This window comes from Mesoplodon densirostris, chromosome 15, assembly GCF_025265405.1.
Source record: "Mesoplodon densirostris isolate mMesDen1 chromosome 15, mMesDen1 primary haplotype, whole genome shotgun sequence".
Lineage (NCBI taxonomy): Eukaryota > Metazoa > Chordata > Mammalia > Artiodactyla > Ziphiidae > Mesoplodon > Mesoplodon densirostris.
Genome location: NC_082675.1, coordinates 5,761,587 through 5,786,560, shown reverse-complemented (window position 1 = coordinate 5,786,560; position 24,974 = coordinate 5,761,587). Strand labels below are relative to the sequence as shown.

The window sequence follows — 24,974 nt, the reverse complement described above, 5'->3', positions numbered from 1 at the left end:
GAGATTGAGAGGATCAAACGAATGAACGCGGCAAGTGCCTGCCGCTATGAGACCCGGAAAAGCACCTGGCCCTCGGTCCCTCATCGCATGTGGCTGAAGGGGCTGGAGGCGGGTGGGGGTAAAAGGCCCCAGCGCAGGCCCCGGCTGGGCAGGGGATGGAGGAGAAAATCCCGCACTCCCTGCGTGGGCCAGGTGGCTCCCCGCCAGCCGGGCTTTCATCTCCAGGAGATAAGCCGCCTGCTCAAGTTCACGTTCCGGATCAAATGAACCCACTTAATCGCCTTAGGGATCTCCACTGAGCCGGCTCCTCGGGGACCCGGGGAGGAGGGCAGCTGAGCCCCTCCAGCCACGACCCCCACCTTCGCAGCCAGGCATGGAGAGGACACCCTGCCCACCCTCAGCCCCAGCCCGGCAAGGACCGCTGCAGCGCCCCCCCCAAGGGCAGGTGTGTGCACACTGGCCTTCCGAGTCTGTGCACACAGGTCACCTGCTCACCGTCACAAAGCACCTACTGTGCGCCCCGTGCCCAGGCAAAGAGGCTCTTAATCCCCACAGCCTCCCAGAAGGCAAGGGCTACCACAAATGCCACTCTCCAGATAGGGAAACTGAGGCCCGGAAAGGAAACAGCCAGCCCACGAAGGCGACAGAGCTCCTTGCGGGATCACCGGCAACCCTCAGGGCAACACCTCCCCCACTTCACAGATGAGGAGACTGAGGCAGGAACGGGCCTTAAGTCACCACCATACGCCAATGCCAAGCCGGGGCAGGTGGGCAGTGCCCGTCTATGCCTGTTGGGGGGTTGGGTGGGGTTGCTCATGCCTGGCGTGGTCCCAGCCACATCCTCGCACTTGGGACAGCTCCTGGCACACAGTAGGGACCCAGTGAGCACATCTGAATGAACAAAATCTACATGCTGGACACAGACACCAAGGAAAACTCCCTCACGGGACCTCTCTGCCCTCCTAACAGCCCTCATGTACCACAGGCGTCCTGGGGAGTGTCTGTGCCCCCCAGAGGACCCTGGGCAGTCATTCCTGGTTGTCACAATGGGTGGCGGGTACCACTGGTAGAGACCAGGGATGCTGCTAAACATTCTACAGTGCGCAGGACAGCCGCCAAAACAGAAGTATCCAGCCCGAATGTCAGCAATGCCCAGGTTGAGAAATCCTGCTTAATTGAGCACCTACAGTGTGCAGAGCTGCACAAAACCCTGCAAGGGGACGAGATCCCAGGGGTGAGGTTTTCGTGTCCAATGTCACACAACAACTGCAGGGCTGAGGACGGTCCCGGGTCCAACTGACTCAAAGCCCCACCCCAGAGCCGGCAATTACCTGCCCCATTCCTGAGGATTCCGACCCACCAGGTCTAGAAGTGCGGGCTGCAGAATCTAGATAGCTTCCCGTTCCCGAACTCTCCCCACTTCCAGGCAGCAACAGTCTGAGCTGTTCCTTTCCATCAAAACCCACAGACACCAGGATGCCAACAGTCTGTCTCTCGGGCGGGGCGGGGGGGGGTGGTGAGAACATGGTTGTATTTTTTTCTTTTTTTTGTGTGTGCAGGCTTTTTTTGTGTCTTAATTTTCCAATTTCTAGAGAACACAGGAACTTGCCTGGCGGTCCAACGGTTAAGACCCTTGCCATGTGGTACGGCCAAAAATAAATAAAATAAGATAAAATAAAATGAAATAAAAGAAAAGAAAAATACAGAGAACAGGTTGGTTCTGCTTCTGAAAATCAAGAAAGTCTTTTTCATAAAGCAGCTGTCGAGCCACACGCCCTACCCAAGGCCTTGGCCATGGGGAGATCTCACACCCCACCACAGAAGGCCAGCCAGGGGAGCCCCCTGCAGAACCTGCCAGCATCGGCTGGAAGAGCCACAAGCCAGCAGTCCCACTCCCAGGAATACGTGGAGGAGGAGAGCACGTGAGCACCTGGAGGCACTCAGAGAAGCTCCAAACACGGCAGTCAACCCAAGCGGTGTCTAGGGAATACACCAATCACATGGCCTGTATCCCCATGACGAGATACTATCTCTACAGAACTTAAAATTCATCAACTAGATCTAACTGCACCAACACGTTGCAAAATCCTATTTTTTCTTTTTTTTTTTTTCTTTTCTGGCCACACCACGCAGCTCGAGGGATTTTAGTTCCCAACCAGGGATGGAACCCAGGCCCTCGGCAGTGAGAGTACGGAGTCCTAACCACTGGACCACCAGGGAATTTTTAAAAATAACAATAATAGGTACACGATTCGCCTTGTGTATTACACTTCGAATCCTCAAAATGATCCTAGAAAATAGGTACTATTTCAGTCCCTATTTTACATATAGGGCAACTGAGGCACAGAGTGACACCTCACAGCTGGAAAGAGGCCAGGAGGGATGGGGACCCACGCCATCAGAATCCCTGCTCGGGACCACTCCAGTCTGCTTGCCTGTCTCAACGTGGAGAGGAAATTACTAGGCTGAGTTATATAAAAGCTGTCAATATTCGACCACTTTTGACCTAGAAAACTGGCAGAGTCCTGTGGCTCATTCTAATAGCAAATTGCAGAGCGCCAAACACAGAAAGACACGGCCACGTGCATCTTCCCAGCCTGGAGATGAGACGGGGGCCCCAGGCCGTGCAGGAAACCATGCAGAGGCCCTTGCAAGTGTGACAACATTTTTAGACGAGCACATGTCCAGTGGAGAAGTGGCAGTCTCTGGGGAGGAAACTCAAATGACCAGAAAGTCACCTGTAATTTTTATTATTATTTTTTTTTAATAAAAGGCAGCCGCCACTTTAGCCGGTGGCCCAGAGCCCAGCCTCCTGGACTCAGGCTGGCTAGAACATTCCCACCGTCTCCCCGTGGCAGCCTTTCTGCCTCCCAGACCCCATAGAGCCTATCCACGAGCAGTGGTTCCCCAGGGCCTGGTCTCCAGAGCCTCCTCTTCAGGCGAGAGAAGCTCTCCCCACCTAAGGATCCAGTTTCATTTAATTGCAGGCTTCAGGTTTCTGGACTCCGGCCCAGAGGGCCTTCGGGCCGAAGGCGTGGGCCATTTTCTTTCTCTTTTCAATAAAGCCGGGAAGGAAGCAGCATGTGGCATCGCCCGTCTGCTCCGAGAATGTGGAGCACTTGCCCCCTGGGAACCCCACCCAGAAGAATCATCTGTGGCTCGTCACAGCTGGGCGGACAGGCTGGGGACACAGTTTTTTCCCCCCGGCCCTTCATTGGAGCCAGGTACCCCCACCGGATTTGAAGGAAAAAAGAAAAAATGAACACACAAACATCCCTACTTCACACCACTCCCTCCCCACTCCAAAACCTCCAAATGGTCATCTCTCTGCTTCTAGATTTTTTTTCTTGCATTTCTTTTTCTTTTTTTTGCGGTATGTGGGCCTCTCACTGTTGTGGCCTCTCCCGTTGCGGAGCACAGGTTCCGGACATGCAGGCCCAGCGGCCATGGCTCATGGGCCCAGCTGCTACGCGGCATGTGGGATCTTCCCGGACCGGGGCACGAACCCGCGTCCCCTGCATCGGCAGGTGGACTCTCAACCACTGCGCCACCAAGGAAGCCCTTGCATTTCATTTTTTTTCTCCAGCACAGCCCTGTACAGTTTGCAGGTCCTTCTGTTCGCTCTGTGTCCCTCACGCATAGCCCCAGGGCAAGGGCAAGGGCAAGACACGGAGCGGTCACCTGATTCCAAGGTCACTGGCTGCAGGGACACACACGGTCTAAATGACCAGGTGGCACCTGGCTGCTAGGGGTCTCAGGGAAGATGAGGGCTCTTGTTTGAGTTTCCTCTTGCTGCTGTAACAAATGATCACAAACGCGGTGGCCTGAAACAGCACAGATTTCTTATCTCACAGTTCTGGAGGTCAGAAGTCTGAAATGAATCGAACAAGGCGAACATCAGGGTGTCGGCTGGGCTGTGTCCCTGCAGCAGGCTCTCCGCGAGCCCGCATTCCTTGTTTTTTCCAGCTTCTAGAGGCTGCCTGCACTCCTTGGCTCCTTGCCCCTTCCTCCATCCTCAAAGCCAGTAGCACAGCATCTTCAAATCTCTTGGACTAACCTCCTGCCTCCTCCATATAAGGACCTCTGTGAGACCACCAGGATCATCCAGGATAACTTCCTCCACCTCAGGGTCAAATGACTGGCATCCTTAATTCCATCTGCAAGCTTAATTCCCCTTTGCCATGTAACACAGCACAGTCACAGGTTCTGGGGTTCAGGGGCACGCACATCTTTGCAGGAGACCATTATCCTCCTTCCCACAGGCTCCAAAAATCTCTGGGCCTCGAGGGAACTGCTCCAAAGGCCCATCTCACAAACCCTGAGCTCCAGCAGGCAAGTATCGAGTCCACGTGACTCGGTCTCTCCACTCCTACAGAGCAGGCATACCCCGTTCCGTCATCTGTATGGTGAACACGTACCCCAAGGGCGCCCAGTCTAGCCTTTGGTGGAAATGTGAATCAGGCAGAGCCCTGTGGCTCATCACTAGAGACTTCCCTAAGATGACAACAAATAACTCATCGATCAATTTTCTTGGGCAACTTTTGTGGGTTTTGGGGACCAGTTACAAATCGCCCTATTGTTCATCCCCCACTCCAGCAAGATCCGTAACAGGGAAGACGCCCTGTTGAAACGTTCATGGCCCTGCATTCTAGGTCAAGAATGCCACTGGCACCAACAAAGCAAACAACCTCTGGGAAAATGGAAGGCTTTGCAAGGTTCAACTGACCGGTAACACGACTCATGCTTGGAAGACCACCCAGAGGACCAAGCCCTCACTACACAGCTGATGGGTGGTGAGCAGGGACTGGGGAAGCAGAGGCCATCCAATGTGCCCAGCAGCACAGCCACTAGGGGCATCCCTGGTGTGAGTCAGCACCCTCCCCCCATGGCTGCTGATGACCACACCTCACTGACCCCTGCCCAAGAGCCGGGTCTCCAAGGACCTGGCAGTATGGACAGGGACAAGGTGAAACCTGCCCCGTGACAACGTAATGATATTAACAATAGTAGCCATCGCAACGCGAAAGATGATAGAGGACACGATGTAATACTCTCCTTGCTTCAAAACCCTTGTGCGTCTCTTTCCTGCCAGGAAATCTGGGAGGAGGATGCCAAGGCCCAGAGAGGTTGTACAAAAATTACACAGCAACCCGGTAAACAAGATGGGTCTCAAATGCCCGGCGCCCACCCCATGGCCTGCCTCCCAGTCCAGGACCCTCCAGGCAGCTCCACCTCATCCTCCTCCACATCCCTTCCACCCTGCATCTGGAAAGGGCCCACCTCCCCTCCCCAGGCTCCCTCAATGCCCCCCTCTCACTTACCTCCCCTCCAAGGAAGACACTTACCCGTCCCCCCAGTGTCGTAGCACCTACCAAACCCTCCACACTTCCCTGGCTGCCATCCAAACACCGTGGAGGCGCTCTTTACAGCATGGGGAGCTCAGAGGCATCCCGGACACATGGCCAGGGGCTTAGGGGCACAGAGAGGGCCACAGGGGCCCAAAGGTCACACAGCAAACCTGCAGAGCAGCGCCTGGGGTGCACATACTCTTCCGCCTCGGCATTCCCACTGGGAGAAGCACAGTTCCAGGAGGCGATGCAGCAAGGGGGCAGCAGCCAGAGCCCAGGTGCCATGAGATGCAGCTTCCTGCCTGCCGCTGCGGCTGCTATTTATAGTCTAGACAGCAGGGTCAGCTTCCTGCAAGGCAGAGCCCAGGAGCCTGCGGGGAGCCTGGGAGTGTGACCTCGAGGGAAACAGGCCAGGCCAGGGCAGAGAGGTGAGGTGAGGTGCCCAGGGCTGGGCACATGGTGGACCCAGGCCGACCCCCCTGCCCGGGGATCCACAGTCCATGGGAAAGGGAGACAGGAGGAAAGGCCAGGTCCTGCCTGTGACAGCCACCCACCGAGGAAAGCGCTTACAAGCCATGTGCCCTGAACCAATGACATCACCACTCTGTGCCTTGATTCTCCCGTCATTAAACAGGGAAATTAACAGTTCCGGCCACAGCTGTCACTGTGGTCCTTGTGGGGCTCTGGTTATTGGGGGGCTTAAACGAGCTAACATACAACAACACGGAGTGAGCTCGCCCATAAAACCTCTGTCAGCTCAGCCCCTAGCCCTGCCCAGAGACCAGACAAGGAAGGTGGGGAGGAAGATGGCATGCACACAACCTGTCCACGGCAGGTCACCATCATAGAGGCCACCCCAGGTGCCCTAATCCAGGCCACTCCCCTAGGAGGCAGGGAAGACATTTACCGCCATTTTACAGATGCAGAAACTGAGGCACAGAGTGAAAGAAGAACCCAGCCCAAGAAAGGGAGAAGGGTTCCTCCTGCCCCTGGGTTTCGTGAAGTTACCTGGAGTCTTCTCTCTCAGCAAACAACAAACAGGCCTCACAGGCCCTGGGAATGCCCGCCTCGGACCCTGCAGAGCTTACCTTCCTGTGATGGAGGGGACAGGCACATGGGGCCAAGAAGGAGACGTCTCAGGCCACAAGAGCAGACAGAGGCCACCTGCCTAAGGGAACACGGGCTTAAAGTCCCCTAGGCACCTGGAGTCATCCGGCTATGATGTCTCATCCTTCCTCTAAAAACCAGCACAGCAAACTGACACCACGGCCACCAAGCACCAATCGGATTGAGGTCTTTCTCTGTGCTCTCAGCGTCAGGCAGCAAACCCCTTCCTGGGTGACCTCACTGAACGCTCCCAACAGCCTCGAGAGATGAGCCATCTGATTGTGCCCATTTCGTGGATGGGAAAACTGAGGCCTGAAGTAGCCAGGACCTTATTATCTCAAACCTCAGCCACTCCAGAGCTCAGTAATCAGCTCTGCTCTGCAGGGGACTGTCATGACCACCCACAGGAAAGACAGGGAGGGAGCAGCTGAAGGCCCAGTGACCTCTGGGGGTCTGAGGAGGGCCACAGGTGAGGGAAAAGGTATCAGATGCAGGGAAAGGCAGACAACTTGGGATCCCAAGACATCCTGCATTGGGATGCCAGGTCAGGCCACGCCCAGCCAGAACCTGACATTCAATACATTTATTGGGCACCTACTGTGTGTCCAGAGCTGTTCTAGAATGGCGATGCAGCAGGGAATGTGGACCAAAGTCCCTGCCCTTCTGGAACATGCATTCTAGCAGGGATGACAGACAACAGCAAGTTAAACAGATAAAACCATAGTTCATCAGAAGGAGACATGTGAAGGAGGGAAGGAGAGGGCTTGAGGAGGAGAGGGTACCATTTTAATTAAGACCAGAGAAGGACCCACAGAAAAGGTGACATCTGAGCAAAGATGGCAGAGAAATGACGCAAGTCACACGGACACCTGGGGGAAGAGTGTTGCAGGCAGAACAAGTGCAAAGATCCTGAGGCAGACACATGTCAGGTAAATTTCAACAAGGAGGTCAGTGTGGCTGGTACAGAGTGAGAACAAGGGGAACAGATCAGAAAGGGAATTGGTGGAGGGTGGGAGGGGCGGGGCACAGACTGTGCAGGGACTTTTAAGCAAGATAAAGAGTTGGCTTTTATGCTGTCTGAGATGGGAGGGCTCTGAGCACAGGAGGGACAGGCCTAAAAGAAAACCCTCTGGCTGCCATGTGGGGAACAGATGGTCAGGCTGACTGGTGAGGAGGCTACTGTAATAGTCCAAGCAAGTGATGATGAGCGCTGTATTAGGTTCCTGGAGCTGCTGTAACAACTCATCACAAACTAGGGGGCTTAAAACAATACAAATTTATTCTCTCATAGCTATGGAGGTCAGAAGTCTGAAATCAAGGTGTCGGGTGGAGTGGTCCCTTCTGGAGGCTCCGAGGGAGTCTGTTCCATGGATCTAGCCAGCAATCCTCGGCTTGTAGACGCATCACTCCATTCTCTGCCTCCGTCTTCACACGACTTTCTATTCTTATAAGGACACCAGTCCTACCGGATTTAAGGCCACCCTACTCCAGCACGACCTCATCTTAACTAATTACATCTGCAGCGACCCTATTTCCAAGTACGGTCTCCTTCTGAGGTTCTGGGAAGCACATGAATTGGGGGAGGGGACACTATTCCACCCAGTACGGTGGCCTAGATGGAGTGCAGGCAGCAGAAGTGGGCAGAAGTGAAAATGGTTAAGAATACTTAGGAGGGTGGCAGACGGTGTCGGTGGGTGTGGGGGGCAGGGAAAAGTGGGCGCCTCCCAATCTCTCCCCCCTCTTTCATCCTCCCCTAGTTTAACTGGTCACAGGAGTTACCCAGGAGTCACCACCACACATAATTCCCACCAGAACCCCACCCTGCAAACCTGGCCCAAGCCCCCAGGACCCTGGCGACCCCTGACTCCCGCTGGCCTCTGCAGCACCCCTCCAGGGCCCCCGCTCCGCTCCTGGCCCGGTGGTGGCCGGTGGCTTGGCAGACAAGCCCCACTGAGCCCCAGGGCAGCACGTCCCCGACCCCCCACCTTGGCCCAGCAGGCTCGCCTCGTTAGCCTAACGAGCCGGGCCGCGGTGCCAGGCAGTTGCCATGGCCACGGGGGCAGCACTGGGCGATGCTCCGGAGGGTCTGCGGCGGGCACCAGAGTTCAGCGTGAGGACAAGCAGGGACCCCCGAGGCACCCCCTCCCCGCGGGGCCCCCTGCTGTGTGCACCCCCAGGCCTGGCCTCAGGGACTTCTGACTGCCAGCATCTCTCAGAGAGGCCCCCTGGGCCACAAAGAAAAATCCACTCCCCTCCCACCCACCCCTCCTGACCTCCTGGCCAGAAGTCCCCCCTCCCCCCCCAACACAGCACACAGTTATTGCAGGGGTGGCCGCCAAGGGGAGGTCGGAGGTCAGCAGACGCCGGGGCAGACAGGCCTCCAAGGCAGTGAGAAGGGCCTGGATTTCATGCAAGAAGTGCCGGGAGGCCCTGAGGGCTCATGGGGCTCTGAGTCAGGTCAGGGCACTCACCCACAGGGTCCACCCAGCAGCTCTGCACAGAACAGACTGGGGGCAGGATGGAGGCTTCTGCAGGCGCTGGGCGGGTGAGAGGGCAGCTGGGGTGACCCCCAGCTCTCTGGCTCGGCCCCACACTCAGGGAGGAAGCCCAGGCTGGGGGGTCGGGGGGCGAGGGGGGACCGCAGGTCCGTTTTGGGACAGATCGGGCCTGAAGCCCCTTTGGGACAAAGGGAAGGAGGCTGCTGGATCTACCTGCCTGGCCCCAGGGTGGGCTCCGAGGGTTTACGAGCCGCAGACAGGAAGGAGAGGGACTAAGACTCGGCCTGAAGGACGCACTCACGCCTCAAATGGCCCCTCAGCTCCCTTTGCCTCACCAGACCCTCTGAGGTCGTGTGTCATTCATCACCCCATTTCACTGGTGGGTAAACTGAGAAGCTCTCCACAGAGGCTCCATTACTTGTCCTAGGCTGCATCGCACAGCCAGTAAGAGGCAGACACCGGACTCCGCCCCGTGGCTCATTTGATCTCTGTTCACAAGCCCTAAAACACAAACACACGTCACCAAAAACCAAGCCAACCCCAGGAGACAGGAGGCAGAGAGCCTGGGCCCCCGGGTCTCCGGGAGACACACCCACACATGCCCTCCAGTGGGTGGCCAGTTGCCGGTCTCATCTGATTCCACCCGTCGGTTACTTTTTCCCCCACTTCCTTTCCAGCTCAGAGGAATATCCCAGGGTCAACAGAAGGAAGCAGAAACACTGGAAAGCATCCACAGAGCACCAAGGCTGGAACCGGAGCCCAGAGGCCCCTCCATGCGGACACACCCGCAGCACCGCCACCGCAACAATTCCAAGATCCCTGGGCCCAGGGTATGGAACAGACGGGAGTGACCCTCCACCCAGGAGTGGTAAGCTCGTCACCTACCCCACTGCAGGGTCTTCCCTCAGGCCAAGTGGCCCCCAAGGGCCCCGGGGCCTCCAATAGGAATCCTGCACCTTCCAACCCACTCACGGTCACCTTCCCAAGTCTGACCCAGGATGGACACCCAAAGACCCTGGTTCTTGCCCAGGGTATGACCTTGGTTAAGACACTCCCTGGGGCCTTGATTTCCTTCTGGAATCATCTGTTAGGAGACCACCCACCCACCACCCCGCAGGCATGCAGGGGGCACAAACCTGGAAACATCTCGCAAGTGTTTTCCTCTTCCCTACTCCTGTCTGCTCCAGCCCACCCCTCAAGAACTGAGACAACTGTCAGGAATGCATAGGATAAGGTAAAATCAGAGAGCAAGGGGCTTCCCTGGTGGCACAGTGGTTAAGAATCCGCCTCCCAATGCAGGGGACACGGGTTCAAGCCCTGTTCTGGGAAGATCCCACACGCCGCGGAGCAACTAAGCCTGTGCGCCACAACTACTGAGCCTGCGCGCCACAACTACTGAAGCCCACGCGCCACAACTACTGAAGCCCACGCACCACAACTACTGAAGCCCACGCGCCTAAAGCCCATGCTCCGCAACAAGAGAAGCCACCACAGTGAGAAGCCCGTGCAGTGCAATGACGGGTAGCCCCTGCTGGCCGCAACTAGAGAAAGCCCACGCACAGCAACAAAGACCCAACGTTGCCAAAAAATAAACTAATTAATTAATTATTTAAAAAATCAGAAAGCAAGGTCAAGACAAAAAGAAAAATCAGGGACAAACCAATCTGAAATCAGGATGAAGTTGGTAAAACCAAAACACAGACCAGATCAGATTGCTGAAGGCAGGCTGCAAACTTGGCTCCGAGCATCCTAACACTCAAAGCAAAGAGGGAAACAAGATGGATTAGAGACTGCAAAAATTTGTGAAAACTATGTAGCACCACACAGAAGGTGTTACAGCAACTCTGTAGCGCCGGACAGAAGGGATTATAGCCTCAAACATCATCTGAGAGGCCAAAAAATGGTGCCAAAGGTCATCTGCTTTAACCATCCCCACTGCCCTACTGCATTCTACAACAGCATCAGCGTAACTCAGCAAGAACAGCGAGCCAGGCAGAAGGAGGGGTTTTGGGGCCTGCTCGGTGCGACCCTCAAACTCATCAGGGCCCCAGTTTCCTTGACATAACCCTGGAAGGTTATGCTGAAGTTAAAAAGAATGTGGGAGGGGCTTCCCTGGTGGCGCAGTGGTTGAGAGTCCGCCTGCCGATGCAGGGGACGCGGGTTCGTGCCCCGGTCCGGGAAGACCCCACATGCCGTGGAGCGGCTGGGCCCGTGAGCCATGGCCGCTGAGCCTGCGCGTCCGGAGCCTGTGCTCCGCAACGGGAGAGGCCACAACAGTGAGAGGCCCGCGTACCGCAAAAAAAAAAAAAAAAAAAAAAAAAAAAAAAGACTGTGGGAGCTCTCTATCAGGGGTCGGCAAACATCTTCTGTAAAGGGCAGTAGAATCAATATTCTAGCCTTTGGAGGCCTTCCGGCCTCTGTCACAACTCCTCAATTTTGCTGCTATAGCCTGAAAACCACCACAGACTAAACATGAATGAATGGGCATGGCTGCGTTCCAATAAAACTTTACTTCCAGACACTGAAATTTGAATTTCACTTAATTTCACATGTCACAAAATACTCTTCTCCTGTTTATTTTTTTCAACCATCAGAAAATGTAAAAACCATTCTTAGCTTGCGCACCATATAAAAAAGTGGAGGTGGGCTGGATTTGGCCCGCGGGCCGTAGTTTGCTAACCCCTGCTCTCTATATATTCCAGAATAAACTCCTAAGATGTATTATAATTTAAAGGAGGAAAGTAAGATGTGAATAGGGTGTGATATCATTTGTGTGCTTGTTTTTAAACGGAGCACACACATCCAAGTCCCTGTCAGGCGGACATATGGCCAGAGTATCTCTGAGAGGAAACTTTTCCCACGTGTATCTGCCTTGGGGGACAGAAATGGGAGGGTAGGAACAGGAATGAGACTTACTTCGACACCTGTGGGCTCTGTTTTAATTTTTTAACAGGCCCATGCCTTTTCTTGTAGTAAAACACATTTTTATAAAGCCCGAGGCAAGTAGCAGGGTTTCAGTGCGTTACTTTTTGGTTTTCTGTATTTTTCAAATGAAAAATAAAAGTAACGTTATCCCCTGCGCCAAAAAAAAAGTTAATCTAGTTGTTATCTACATGGAAAGACATCCATAATGTGTTAATTCATAGCAGAAAAACATATGGACCATGGCGGCCCCTATGGGAAGCAGGCCTTCCGGATGTATCTGCAGGTGCAGAAACAGACAAGTCGGGGGCTGGACCATCATCTCTACGAACCGGGATTCCTCTGAGCCTGAGTCCAAGACCCATGGACCTGACCTCAGCTCACAGTGGGAGCTGCCCACACTTTGCACAGACCTGGGGCTGTCCCCTGTGCTCGAGAAATGACAGCCAGGGAAGGAAGTGGGGGACACTGAGCCAGCTCTCCAGTCTCAGGGACAGTGGCCTGGTAGGACCAAGAAGGGTGAGAACATCCAGCCAGTGGCCTGAATACAGGCGTCTGGTCCTGAGTCAACAGAGAAAGCAAGGCTCTAAGGTCAAGCTGCCCAAGAGGGACGGGTGCCCACCACTCACATTTTAAATGTATTAAAATCATGTAGCAGGGTTTCCCTGGTGGCGCAGTGGTTGAGAATCTGCCTGCCAATGCAGGGGACACGGGTTCGAGCCCTGGTCTGGGAGGATCCCACATGCCGCGGAGCGACTGGGCCCGTGAGCCACAACTACGGAGCCTGCGCGTTTGGAGCCTGTGCTCCGCAACAGGAGAGGCCGCGACAGTGAGAGGCCCGCGCAGCGCGATGAAGAGTGGCCCCCGCTCGCCGCAACTAGAGAAAGCCCTCGCGCAGAGACGAAGACCCAATGCAGCCAAATAAATAAATAACATAAATTTTAAAAAAAAATCATGTAGCAAATAACATTCGGATCCTAGATGGCACTAGCATCTCTTCAGGTGCTCAGTGCCACCTGAAGAGTGGAGAGTGGCTAAGGTGTTGGGCAGATGGGGCAGGTCCGGAACGTTCGCACCATCACAGAAAGGTCTCCTGGTCAGAGCGGCCCCAGAGGCTGGTGGGACAGGAGGGGGTGGGGACATGAGGAACGGGGGCAAGGGGAGGTGGACGGAGGGCACAGGAGCCTGGGCCAGCACCCAGGAGAGCCTCAGGCTTTGCTGGGAAACAGGACCACAGAAGGGGGTGTGTCCTTCCAAGATGACAAGGATACAGTGGCACCAGGCAGAGAAAAAACACACAAAAGAAGGAAAACACTCAGCTGCTAAGAGCCAGGCCCTGCTCCCATACACAGAATCTTGTTTCAACATCCAGTCCTGGGCCTTCTGATCAGGCACAGCCACATGTGGCTTTTTAAATTTAAGTTAATTAACATGGAATAAAATTACCAGTTCCGACAGCGCTAGCCACATTTCAAGCGCTCAAGAGCCACACACACCTAGTGGCTACGGGACAGCAAAGATCTAGAACAGTTCCCACCATCGCTGGGAGCGACTGGGCAGTGCAGCTGTGGACGGTCCTCTGAGGGGGCGTTATTTTCCACCCCTCCCCCACTTAAGGATAAGGAAACTGAGGCCGCAAGTTCAGAGACTTCGCTGAGTTTTTAACTGAGGGAAGCAGGATTTGAATCAGGTCTGACTTCAAAGGAGCCCTTTCTAGAACCATCCCCGCCCCCCACTGCCAGGTGAAGGGGAAGCTCGGCCCTCCCCCAGGAGGCTCCCTGTGTCCTCCCCATCAGGCTTCCCCCCACTTTCCAGGCTGCCCAAGCGCTCCAAGTTCAGTGCCTGACAGGCGCTGGGGGATTAAAGGCGGAATGGAAAACCTCAGCCTTCAGGGGCCCAGGGAGAGAGCTGGGCACATCTGTGAATCACCAACCAGCCCGACAGGAGAGGAGCCTGCCGCCTCCAGAGAGCAACAAGCCCAGGCCTGGGGCTCAGGTGAAGAGACTATGCCATGAGAGGATCCCTCCCAGCAGCCCTTTAGAGGGAGGAAGGGGTTGTGTCCAACCAGCCTGTCAGTGAGGACCTGGGGTGAACAATAAATTCTACAGCGGGAAGCCTTTCCTCTCCAATGGTTGGTGGGGGACAAAGTGGCAACAGCTCCTGTGATATAGCATGACATCCATCGGGTCCTCACAACAATAAAATCAGAAGTAGCATCATCATCATCATCATCATCATCATCATCATCATCCCCATCTTAGAGATGAGCAAACTGAGGCTCAGAGAAGTTAGGTAACCAGTCCAGAGTCACACAGCTTGAAACTGTAGGGCTGAACATCAAACTCAGCTCTCTCACTTTCAGCCCCTTAATCCTCTCCCCTACCCCCAGTGGGCCCTGTGCCCAGTGTACAGGCCAGGGCACCCAAACTTTCAGAGGGGCAGGGACCAGCCCCAGGGCACTCTGCTTGCATAGCGCTAAGCCGGGACTTCAACTCACCAGAACTTGAAATGATCAGAGGTGCGGATCTCGGACAAAACCCTCCCAGACTGTCCTCTACTGTTGGTTTAGGATGATTCTTTATGGATCTTTAAACCGAAAGTTCCTTCCCCCAGGGCTAGCCTGAGCCCAGCTGGGCGTGGTGGTATGGAAGTGCCCAGGCAGAAAAGCCTCACTTTGGTCTAAAAGAAAGATAATGATGATGATTTTGATCATCATAAGCAAAAGTCACACAACCATGCGACCTCGGGCTGGCCTGGCACCTCTGACCTGCGCCCTCATCTGGAAAATAGGAAAAAGCTGTCATCTGCCCCGGACCTCTCAAGGTCTCCAGCTACAAAGTACCCCAGGGCTGCCCGCCAGCGTACAGGCACTCATCTGATGCAGCTTTCTGGAGTCTCGTTATATGCCATGTTAAATAATTCAAAACCATGTTTTCATTTCAAAATAAACACAGCCCCATCGCCAGAGCGAATGCCAAATTTGCATGAATGTTTAAGATAAAAGGAGACTTCAAAGAAACTTCAGACCTGCCTCTGGCACTGCCCCTCCCCAAATCCTAGAAAGAACAAGTTCTCAGTCTCCTGCCCCCTGGGGCAAAGATCTGCAGGTGCTGCTCAAATAAGAAACATAATTTCTTTTTTCCTATCCTCTATGGCAGCTCCACAGAGCAGGTCTGCAGGATGTTCATTCTTGCTGCACCAAAGCGACCATGAGTAATGCCAGGTCTTAATTCTTGGTTCCGCATCCAAACTGTGTGACCTTGGGCAAGTCATTTAACCTCTCTGTGTTTCAATTTCACCATCTATAAAATGGGATAATAATAGCCCTGACTTCACAGGATGGTAATGAAGAGTAAAGGGGTAGATTCCTGTTGAGGGCAGATCCTGGCCCATAGTAAGTGCTTTCTATGTGTCGGCTGTTATTACTATTGCATTATACATAGTATTTTCCAGCTCCTAGGCCAAAAGTTCACTTGACAGGTCGTAAAGTCCCTTCCCCCCCTCTCCAAGGATCACTTCTCTGGGGGCTCCACATACCCACCCATGGGACAAGCCTTTTAAGATGACACCCCTGGCCTGACCCTGGGCAGCTTGGCCCTCCCCAAGCAGCAGCCCAGGCTCAGGTCCCCTCCTGGCCCCCTTTCCTGGGTGCCTGGGGCAGGAATGACCAGTTCCCGCAAGCTGTTCCCCTTGCAGGGAGTCCAGTCTCGGAGGTGGCACCTGGAGAGGCTGCCGTTGGCATTAGAGAGATGAAGAGGAAACGGGGGAGGAGGGAAAAACACACACAAATAAAAGCTCTCAACCCCCTACTGTCAGAGGCAGCATTTGATGTGGGGGCCTTTCTGTTCTCAGAGCTGCTGGAAGGAAGCGGTGAGAGTCCCAGCTCTCCTGCCTGTGCATCTCTGCTTCTTAAGAAGGGAGCCCCCTCCAACTTCTCCACCCACAGGCCTCAGGTCTGGGTGGGAACACAGCACAAGGTACCTCCCCCCTGCAACTCGCAGTCGGGGGTGGGGGTGGGGGGATCCGGACCAGGCAGCCTCCACATCCAGCCTGAATGGCAAGACGCTGGGGGCCGGGACTCCTGGGGCCTCCTTCCATCGCCAGCCAGCGGGCAAGCCGGCCAATCCTCCCACCCCCATGCCCTGGGAACAATCAAGCCTTCCCAGATCGGGCCTTTCACGCAGCTAAATTCGTGTTTGCAGAGCTCTCAGAAATCTTTAGGAGGTGGTATGAGTATTATTAATTGGGTGAAAAGAACGGATTATGCCAAATAAATCCTTCCCACGTAGCCAAACCCTCGCTGAGGGAGGGAGGGGGGTGCGCGCAGCCCCACGAGGGGTCTCCATCCCTCAGCGGGGCCTGACAGCCACATTACCATTTACATGGATTTATCAATAGTATTGATCCCGGAGCAAGCGTAAATAGCTCGGTGGGAAGAGGCCGGGGCTGGAGCCCGCTGCGTTCCCGCCCCCACGTCTGGGTACCGCAGACTCCCCGGGCACCCAGCGGCGGCGGCGGTGGTTAAGTTTCCAAGCAGGGACAAGGCAGCCGGCGCGGGGAAGCCAGACAGCGCCCGGGATGCCCTGGCAGCCGCCCCACCGCCGCCGCCGCCGCCGCCGCTTCCCAGCTCACCGCCGGCTCCGGGCCAGCCGGACTCGGTCTATGCATCTGTTCAATGGGCTGAAGGCGCCACCTGCCCTTCTCGGTCCTCACCGGGAAAAGCAAAGGGAGGTGCAAAGAAGGCCCCTTCCCTTCCCCAGATCTCCAGGCAAAATGCAAGGCAGCCCCTTCTCACAAAATGTCCAGGCCACTGGATTAAAGGCCAAGTTTTAGAACCCAGGAATCCTAATAACAACAGTGGTTGTCGTAACACATATACAAATACCTTGTCTGTATTACCACCTCACTTCTCACAACAACCTTCTGAACTCGGTACTATTTTTACCCCACTTTACAGACGAGAAGCCTGAGGCACAGAGAAGTTGAGTAATGTGTCCAGAGTCACACTGCCAGTAAAGTGGCAAAAGTATGATTCCAACCCAAGGCGTTGAGTTGCAGAGTCGGCTGTGAAAGGCTCAGCTATCCCAGCTCACATCTCTTCCTTTCTCTGAGGGCTCTCCGTGCACCCACCAATCCAAAAAAAAAGAAAAGAAAAAAAAAGGCCACCCACGACGAGGTACACAACAATGCCCTGGGACGCCCTCCCAGCTCACTCCTGGCCCGGAGAGCCCCTTCTATCAAAGCAGCCGCGGGGACCCAGATCTGGTTTTAAAAGGGCAAAGTCAAGGCCACCGATAACACAACCCAACGAGCCCAGAACTCCACAGGGATCCTCTCCCCTTCCCTCCTCCCTGCCTCCCTCACACATCCTTCCTCCAAATCTGCAAAAGGGAAAAAAAAAAAATCATAATAAAACCAGTTCTCACCAACAGGGGTGGAGGAGGAGGGGGAGGAAGGGAGGAGGCTGAGCCGACAGAACAGATCCGCCTCCGCTGCCTGCACCAGACCCTCGGAGAGCAGGAGCGCACGACAGGCGGCGGGAGGGCCCTCGCTGCCAAAAAAATAAACCTACAATGTAAAAATAACGCCGGGCGCCCCACGCTAATTGGGCCCGGGCGACAGCAGCTCACAGGTACAGCGTGTCTCGCCCGCCCGCCCGCCTGCCTAGCCCTCTCTCCCTCCCTCGGGCTTTTTCCTGCAAGCGTCCGGGGTAGGGAAGGCGCGCCCCACGGGTCCCTCCCACTCCCCCCCAAGTCTCTGGGGGTGCTACCCCAGCACCAGGGCCTGGGGCCTCCGGGTCCAGCCCAAGTGGGATCAGCTCCGAATTCCAACTTCCCAAACTAGTGGCATCCCAAGTATCCGCACAGCCTGGGGGAGGGACCAGGAGGCGGCCCAATGAGGCGTCACCAGCCGCGGGAGGCAGGCCCAGACACCAGGAACACCAGCCCACGGGGGAGGGGGGAGCAAGGGGTGCCTCTCCCCGGAGACCCCCATCCAGAGCCCTCCGGCCCCTCGCCCAGGAGCGCCACCGCCAACACCACCACCCCCGGTGGCGGGAACCCCCCAGGCGCCTTCCGCAGCAGCCAGGCCGGGGAGCCGAGGGTGCCATCTCCAGGGGTTCTCCAAAGCCGCACTGCCCGCTGGAAAATAAGGCGCAGTGTCACCCCCCCAAGTCCGAGGCCGCTTGGGGAGGAGGGAGGCGCATGGCGGCCATGCCCCCAGGGCCGTGGCACACGGTGGGGGGCTGCCCTATGCAGTTCCAGGGCGCCCCCCGCCCGCCCACCCCCACGCCACTTCCCTCCTGCCCGCCCCCTCACTGGGGAGCTGGAGTTCCCCTAAGTTCCCCGGCACCTCCACGCACGCGGGCCGCAGTGTCTACGAGGCGCCTCACTCCCCAGCAGGCCACCCCCGAGAGCGCCAACTCGGGAGTGCAGGGGCCCCGCCAACTCCGCCGCGTGCGCCACCCGATCTTCCCCGATTCCCCCGGAAGCGCGCCCTGCGCCTCACCCCGGCCCTTCGCGGGGACCCCCGGCCCCAACTCACCTCACGGAGGTGGAGGCGGCGGCGCCCGAGCACGGGGCGCGCTCGGGCTGCCCGGGCGCTCAGGCAAGTGGCGGTGCCGATCGGGCTGGGGGCGCGCAGCAGGCCCGGCCTCCAGCCGGGGCGCGATCCTCCCGCCGCCGCCTCCTAGGGCGCCAGCCCCGCGTCCCTGGTCCGCAACTTGGCGCGCATCGCGGGGCGCAGGGCGCTGGCGCACGGCTCGGGCGGGGCGCGGGCGGACGCGGGGCTCCGGTGCGGCCCGGCCTGCCCGCGGCTCCGCTCCGCGGCGGCGGCGGCGGCGGCGGCGGCGGCGGCGGCGGCGGCGGCGGCGGCGGCGGCGGCGGCGGCGGTGGCGGCGGTGGCGGCGGCGGCGGGAGGGGGAGGAGGGGGCGGGGCAGGAGCCCGGGAGGCGGCGGCTCGGCCTCCCAGCTCCTGGCTCCCCGCCCGCACAGACGCGCCCCGGCCCGGCCCCCTCGGGCTCCTTAAAGGGCCCGCGTCGCCACCCCTGGGCCTGCGCTCACCCACTCGCGCGTGCACAGGCTGCCACACAGATACACACACACTTGGGCGCGACGCCGAGTTTCTTTTTAGCAGCTCCGCGAAGGAGGAAGGAGGGGGAAAGCGCCTCCCCATCCCGCCCCCTCCTCCTCCTGCGGGCCGTACGCCTTCCTCCTCCCCAGCCGCAGATACTTCTCTGGAATAGCGTTTCAGCTATTAAATTATAACTCAGGAGCGGCCAGTGGATGGGGAGGGGTCATATGGGGAGGGCCACACACAGGGCCTTTAAGGGACCCACACAGCTGTGCAGCGACACCCACGGTGGAGCTCGCTCTTGGGGCTCTGGCACACAGTAGGGCGCAGAACTCTCACCAGTGGACATTCACCCACTGGGCCTCAGCAGAGAGAACATCTAACCCAGGTGAACACGTGGGGAAACTCACAAACCCCCGCAGACGTGAGCGTAGCCTAGGACTTAGACTCATAAGACATAAGGTCACCCACAGATAAACCCCGGACACAGGAGTTCACACACGCAGGCATACACACACACACACACACACACACACACACACATATGAATGTCCGTTTCTAGAGGGCGAGGATTTCTGCCCTTTCACAGTAGGGACGCAGTGCGTTGCGTGAACTCCCATTTGGGGACTTTCAGGGACACAAATGCACAGACACGATGCTGCAAGCTTGTGGTCGGGCACACACAGCACGAGTAGGCAGGGTCACAGACGAGCACACATGTGGACACTCGCCCGCGCACACGCAGGCGCTCACCGCTCCAACAGGAGCCCCACTGGCTGCCCTGACAACGGTGTGTCCTCACTTACCCTCCTCCTGCCCCTCCCAGACAGCCCTCTCAAACCCGGGGAGATCTTTTAAACAGCAGAGGGCACTGGGAGCCCCAGACCGGGACCCTCCCTCCTCCTCTGCTTTCCCCTAAGATGTACGAGAGTTTGAAATTTTTTTTTTTTTCAGTTCAACTTTCCTTTTTTGGAGCGACGTCTCAGCAGATTCAGTTCTGCCATCTGCCAACATCTGAGAACCCCCAGGGGGAGTGGGGTATGGCTGCGGTGGGGAGGCGGCCATGCGGTTTCCAGGGGCTGGGCGTGCCTCTGCCTCCAGCCGGCCTGCAGGGGTTGCCAGCTGTCCTGGCAGCAATGTGTCCCTCTCGGCCTCAGGATTCTCGGGTCCTTTTTTCCTGGGGAGGGTCGGGGGGAGCACCTGAGGCTGAGGAAATCTGGAAAAAGGGAAGTGTCTGTGGAGGGGCAGTTTGCAGTTTGGAACAGAAGGGGGGGGGGTCTCAGGTCAACGGCCCCTCCCTTCCCGTCCTCGTCCCACCAGCTCCAGAGCTGCCTGACCAGAGCGTGGGAACCCACAGGTCAAAAGCCAGACCTAAGGAAGGAAGGACTAGCCTTCCAGAGGAGTCTGGGGGAGGGAAGGGAGGGCAGGAACTGGGGAGCCCTCCTCAGCCCTCCCACCAGGCAGGCTCCTGAGCCCTCACCCTCAACCCCTGGTCACCTGAGAACACTCCCCAGGATTTGCATTTCAATGAGATTCCGCTTTGGGATTTGGCACTGAAGAGAAGGGTTTGGGGTAAATTCAGGGGTTCCTTCTTCCAGCTTCTGCCTCCCAAGGGTTGCCGTGGGGCTCTGGCTGAGTCTAGGGGCATAGGAGGGGGTCAGGCAGGCAGGGGGACTGTCAGCTTTGTAATGTCCCAGGGGTCACATGGAAACCCCTCGAAGAGCCAAGTAGAGACTCAACCGTCGGTGTCCTCTGGACCAACCCCGTGACAGATGGAAACGCCCAGGCCAGGAGAAGGGGCGGCATTTTTCTGCAGAAGACTGGCCTCTTGCCCACTCCTGTCTCTCTGGTTATTAATCTCATCCTCATGGGCTGCAGGGAGCAACACAAGTGCATGTCCTCAGAGCTCATGAATTCCCTCCAGAAACCCTCAGATGGGGGCTTGGGGGCTCCTGAGATGGGTCCCACAATACAGATGGGGAAACTGAGGCCCTGGGAGGTTAAGAAGCTAACTTGCTGGACTCACTCAGCTAGCAATTCCAGATGGGTGCTCTGAACCCTGACTCTGGAAGGATGAGGTGGAAGAGTCTCAGCTGAGCCCCTATACCCAGCCCCCCACAGATTGCATCCCATGCCCTGAGTGCTACTCTGTGTTCTGCATCTTTCGCTACTGGGCTCTGAGCAGCAACCCCAGGGATCCACATGTAACTAATGGGAACAGCAGCTTTGAAAAATTGCCGAACACTCTGGCCCACAAACAGCCTCTCTGGAGGGCCCCTACACCCCTCGGGAATGAGGGTTAGCTAAGAGCTTCTAATGTATGCATCCAAGGGGTTCTGGCCTGAATGGAGCCAAATTCTGCCTTAGGTTCAGATCCCACTGTCCCCCTTCCAATCATTCAACCTTTTCCTCCTAAATACCTGGCAAACTATTAAGCTCATCCCTGCCTCAGGACCTTTGCACTTGCTGTTCCCTCTGCCTGAGACAGCAATCTTCTAACGTCCAGTCCCAGGTCAATATCACCTCCTTAGAAAGGCCCTCACTGAACCTCTATCTAAAACCCCAAGGCACTCTCTAACCCATCCCCTTATTCCTTTTCCTCACCATCTTTCGCCATCTAAAATTATCTTGGGCATGTTGCTTATATATTGTCTTTTGTCATCAGAATGTCAGCTCTATGAGAGCAGACACCTCATCTGTCTGGCTCACTGCTGTATCCCCAGCACATAGTAGGCACTCAATTAAAATGTATTGAGGGACTTCTCTTGTGGCGCAGTGGATAAGACTCTGTGCTCCCAATGCAGGGGGCCCGGGTTCGATCTAGATCCCACATGCATGCCACAACTAAGAGTTCGCATGCCACAACAAGGAGCCCACGTGCCGCAACTAAGGAGCCCGCCTGCCGCAACTAAGACCCAGCACAACCAAATAAATAGATAAATATATTTTTTAAATGTACTGAAAATGAGGGAACAAATGAATAAATGAATACAACACAGGGGAGAAGGGGGCTGGCTGGGGGTCAGGCTTGGCCCTGGAGAATCCAGAAACAAGGGGGGATGGCTGGCCTGTTTTCTAGCACTCACTCCTCTGGGATATTTCAGAGTCGAGCCTTTACTTCCCTCCATCTCTCATCCTCTAGGTAGAGGGAGGCGGGGGGGGGGGGGGAGTTGCTCCCCGAGCACAGCCCAGGGCCTGACACCCAGGAGATGCCCATTCAGGGTCACTGAGTCCATATGGAAAGCCACGGTGTCAGATCAAACTGTGGCTGGAAAAAAGCCCCCCTGGCCAACCCTGGAGAAACCAGGCATTTAAAGGGTAAGAACACAGGCTGCAGGGCATGGTGCCCTAAGCCTCCCTGACCCCAGTGGCCCCAAGAGCTTCCCAGGCTGGCTGGTCGGAGCACCCACAAAGGAAGCCCCTCACTCTCAGGACCTCTATCAGCGACAAGCCAAAAGATGCTCAGATGAGCATCACAGGGGCAAGCCTCACATGCACATCAGAACAGTGTAGACACAGGAGATCTTACATATACTTTTCATACTTTTGATGTGCTTTAAAATGGGAAGGGCAGGGACTTCCCTGGCGCTCCAGTGGTTAGGACTTCACACTTCCACTGCAGGGGGCCCAGGTTCGATCCCTAGGCAGGGAACTGGGATCCCGCAAGCCATGCTGCACAGAGCACGGCCAAAATAAATAAATTAATTAATTTAATATAATATAATATATAATATATAATATAATATGATGGGGAGGGCAAACGCAAAAGCCCACAGGGCTTGGCAGGAACAGCAGGTCCGTGAGTGGAGGAGAGGTGAGTAATTGGCACACCCCATGCCTGTCCCCAGACACTCAGAGCCACCCTCTGTTTAAAACACAAGCATGGCCAAGCCAAACAGCAAATGCCTGGGTGGGCCACAGTCTGCAGGGGCCAGCTTGTTTGTGACCCTGCAAAGCCTTCGCTCCCCAGGCTGGTTTTCTACTCAGTGACCCATGCTTCCCACCCCTAGTGGAGGGGCTGGGTACGGGCGGGAAGTGGAAACTTCTAAGTGGACAGGGAACCCTTTTCCAGAAGTATGGGCAGGAGGACGGAAAGCCTGGTTTCAATGAATGCATCCCAGCTTTGGTCATTCAGTATGTATTTTAGTAAGTGCCTACTGTATGCCAGGGGCTGTGAGAGGGAAGAGCAAATGAGATCAAGCCCAGCCTCAGGGACGGGCATACGGCGGGGAGTCGACACTCAAAATCAAAGTTATGTCAATGCCTGTGTGCTAAAAGTCCGTTAAAGGGAAAGAAAAATATGCTGGTGTTTGAAGGATATTTAAATTTTACGACACAAGAGGATTTTGGAAAGGACAGGATTTCCCCAAATCCCCGTCCTTTCCTGCACAGGGGAGTCCAGGGTGCCCCTCCAATCTCACAGTCCTGCAAAAATATCACTGAGAATGTCATTCAGAGCCACCAGCCACCCCCCACTTCACTGCAAGAAACTGCCGTGTCACCCCCGGCTTCCTCTGAGGTCTGTGCCTTTATTTATGACACTGTGTTCATTTCAGAAAGAAGGAAGCAGGGAACGAGATCAAGCCCCTGTCTGATAGGCCTGATTATATCTGAAGATAAACAACTCATTTTCTCTCAGGGCTGCACTTCTGGGGTGTTCTGTTCCCCTGCCCGTCTGCTTGAGTCTTTGCTCTTAGGGGCCAGTGGGATACGAAGAGAGACATCCAGGGAGGAAGATGGTCCCCGTAGGGCTGCTCGTGGTGGCCAGAGGTCAGGGCTGCCAGAATGGACGTCAACGGGGCAGGCGGTGTGGAGCCCGGGCGTTCCTCCAATGAAACATTCGGCAGCCGTGGACAAGCACAGAACAGGCTGTGCATTCTGATGGGGGCAGAGCTCCAAGATACATTGTTTAGCACAAAAGCAGGTACAGACCTGGGCGTGCAGTGGGGTACCTCACGCACAAAATAGAAAGGGGCATAAGTGTGCAGCTACATGCTTGTCTGTGCATGGCTACTTCCGGAAGGGTATTTATTAATTCAGGAGTACCTGCTGTGTGGTAGTCACCATGTGAACTAGGCTCAGGGAATTCTGCCGTGACTGAAATAGGCAAAGTCCCTGCCCTCCTGGAGCTGACATTCTGAAGGTCGAGATGCATAAGGAAAACGAAACAAATGTATCATACGCTGTATTAGGAGGTGGTATCTGCTCTGAGAAAAAGTAAGTCAGGAAAGAAAGACACAGTAGAGGTGAGGGAGGGAACCACGCGTGCAGTATCTAGGCAAAAGCCCAATGTGCAGAGGGCACAGCCAGTTCAAAGGCCCTGGGGTGGGAATGTGCCTGGTGTATTCAGGGAACAAGAGTGAGGCCAGTAGGAGGAGAATGAATGAGTGCACAGTGAGGATGGAGGGATGCTGTGGGAGCTTGGATGGTAAAAGGACGCACAAGAGACTGATACTAGGCGTTGCCTCTGGGTGGAGGGGGCGCGCCTGGGAGTTGGGGTTCGGATGCGGGGTGGGGCGGGGGGACGGCAATTTGCTTTGACCACATCCCGAGTGGACTGTTTAAAGATGCATATTGAAAGTTCTTTTTTATTTTTTTTTAAGCTTGGACATCTGGTTTTGGACATCCCTGCATGCGCTTCTGGATTTTTTCTTGAGATTCAAGGAGGTCTCCTTTCTGGCATCTTTGCACCACATTTGCTGTTTTCCAGCCTCCCAGAGAATGTTAGGAATTAGCCCCTGGGTGGCCTGACCTCCCGGTTGGGCCTGGGAAACCAGCAAAAGCCCCAGCCTTCCCAGGGTGGCGGCTGTGCATGGACGTCCAGACAGTGTAAGAATCCACATTGCAGGGGTTACCACATGCAGTTCTCAGAGCAGCTCTGCCTTGAACCTCCCTGCATATGGGCCTAGAGCACAGGCCCCTGGTCAAGTCAAGGTCAGAACTCAGAGGCCTGTCCACAGCCGGAGAGGCTGGAAGTCTTGGAGCTGGGCATGTGTGTCTTTCCTGGGTCCCCTCTGGCTTTTACCCA

General features: G+C 56.0%; 1 protein-coding gene across 20 annotated transcripts in view; it reads right to left on the bottom strand.

The window, feature by feature from the left end:
- NCOR2 (nuclear receptor corepressor 2) overlaps positions 1–18,611 on the bottom strand; it is a 225,059-nt gene extending 206,448 nt beyond the window's left edge. For 6 of the 20 annotated variants that reach the window (XM_060118201.1, XM_060118204.1, XM_060118197.1 and 3 more), the window contains exon 1: positions 18,419–18,611. The gene's annotated coding sequence lies outside the window, so the exon portion shown is untranslated. The remainder of the gene's footprint in view (positions 1–18,418) is intronic. The other 14 variants (XM_060118207.1, XM_060118218.1, XM_060118208.1 and 11 more) reach the window with 3 other exon arrangements.
- Positions 18,612–24,974: the final 6,363 nt, after the last annotated feature.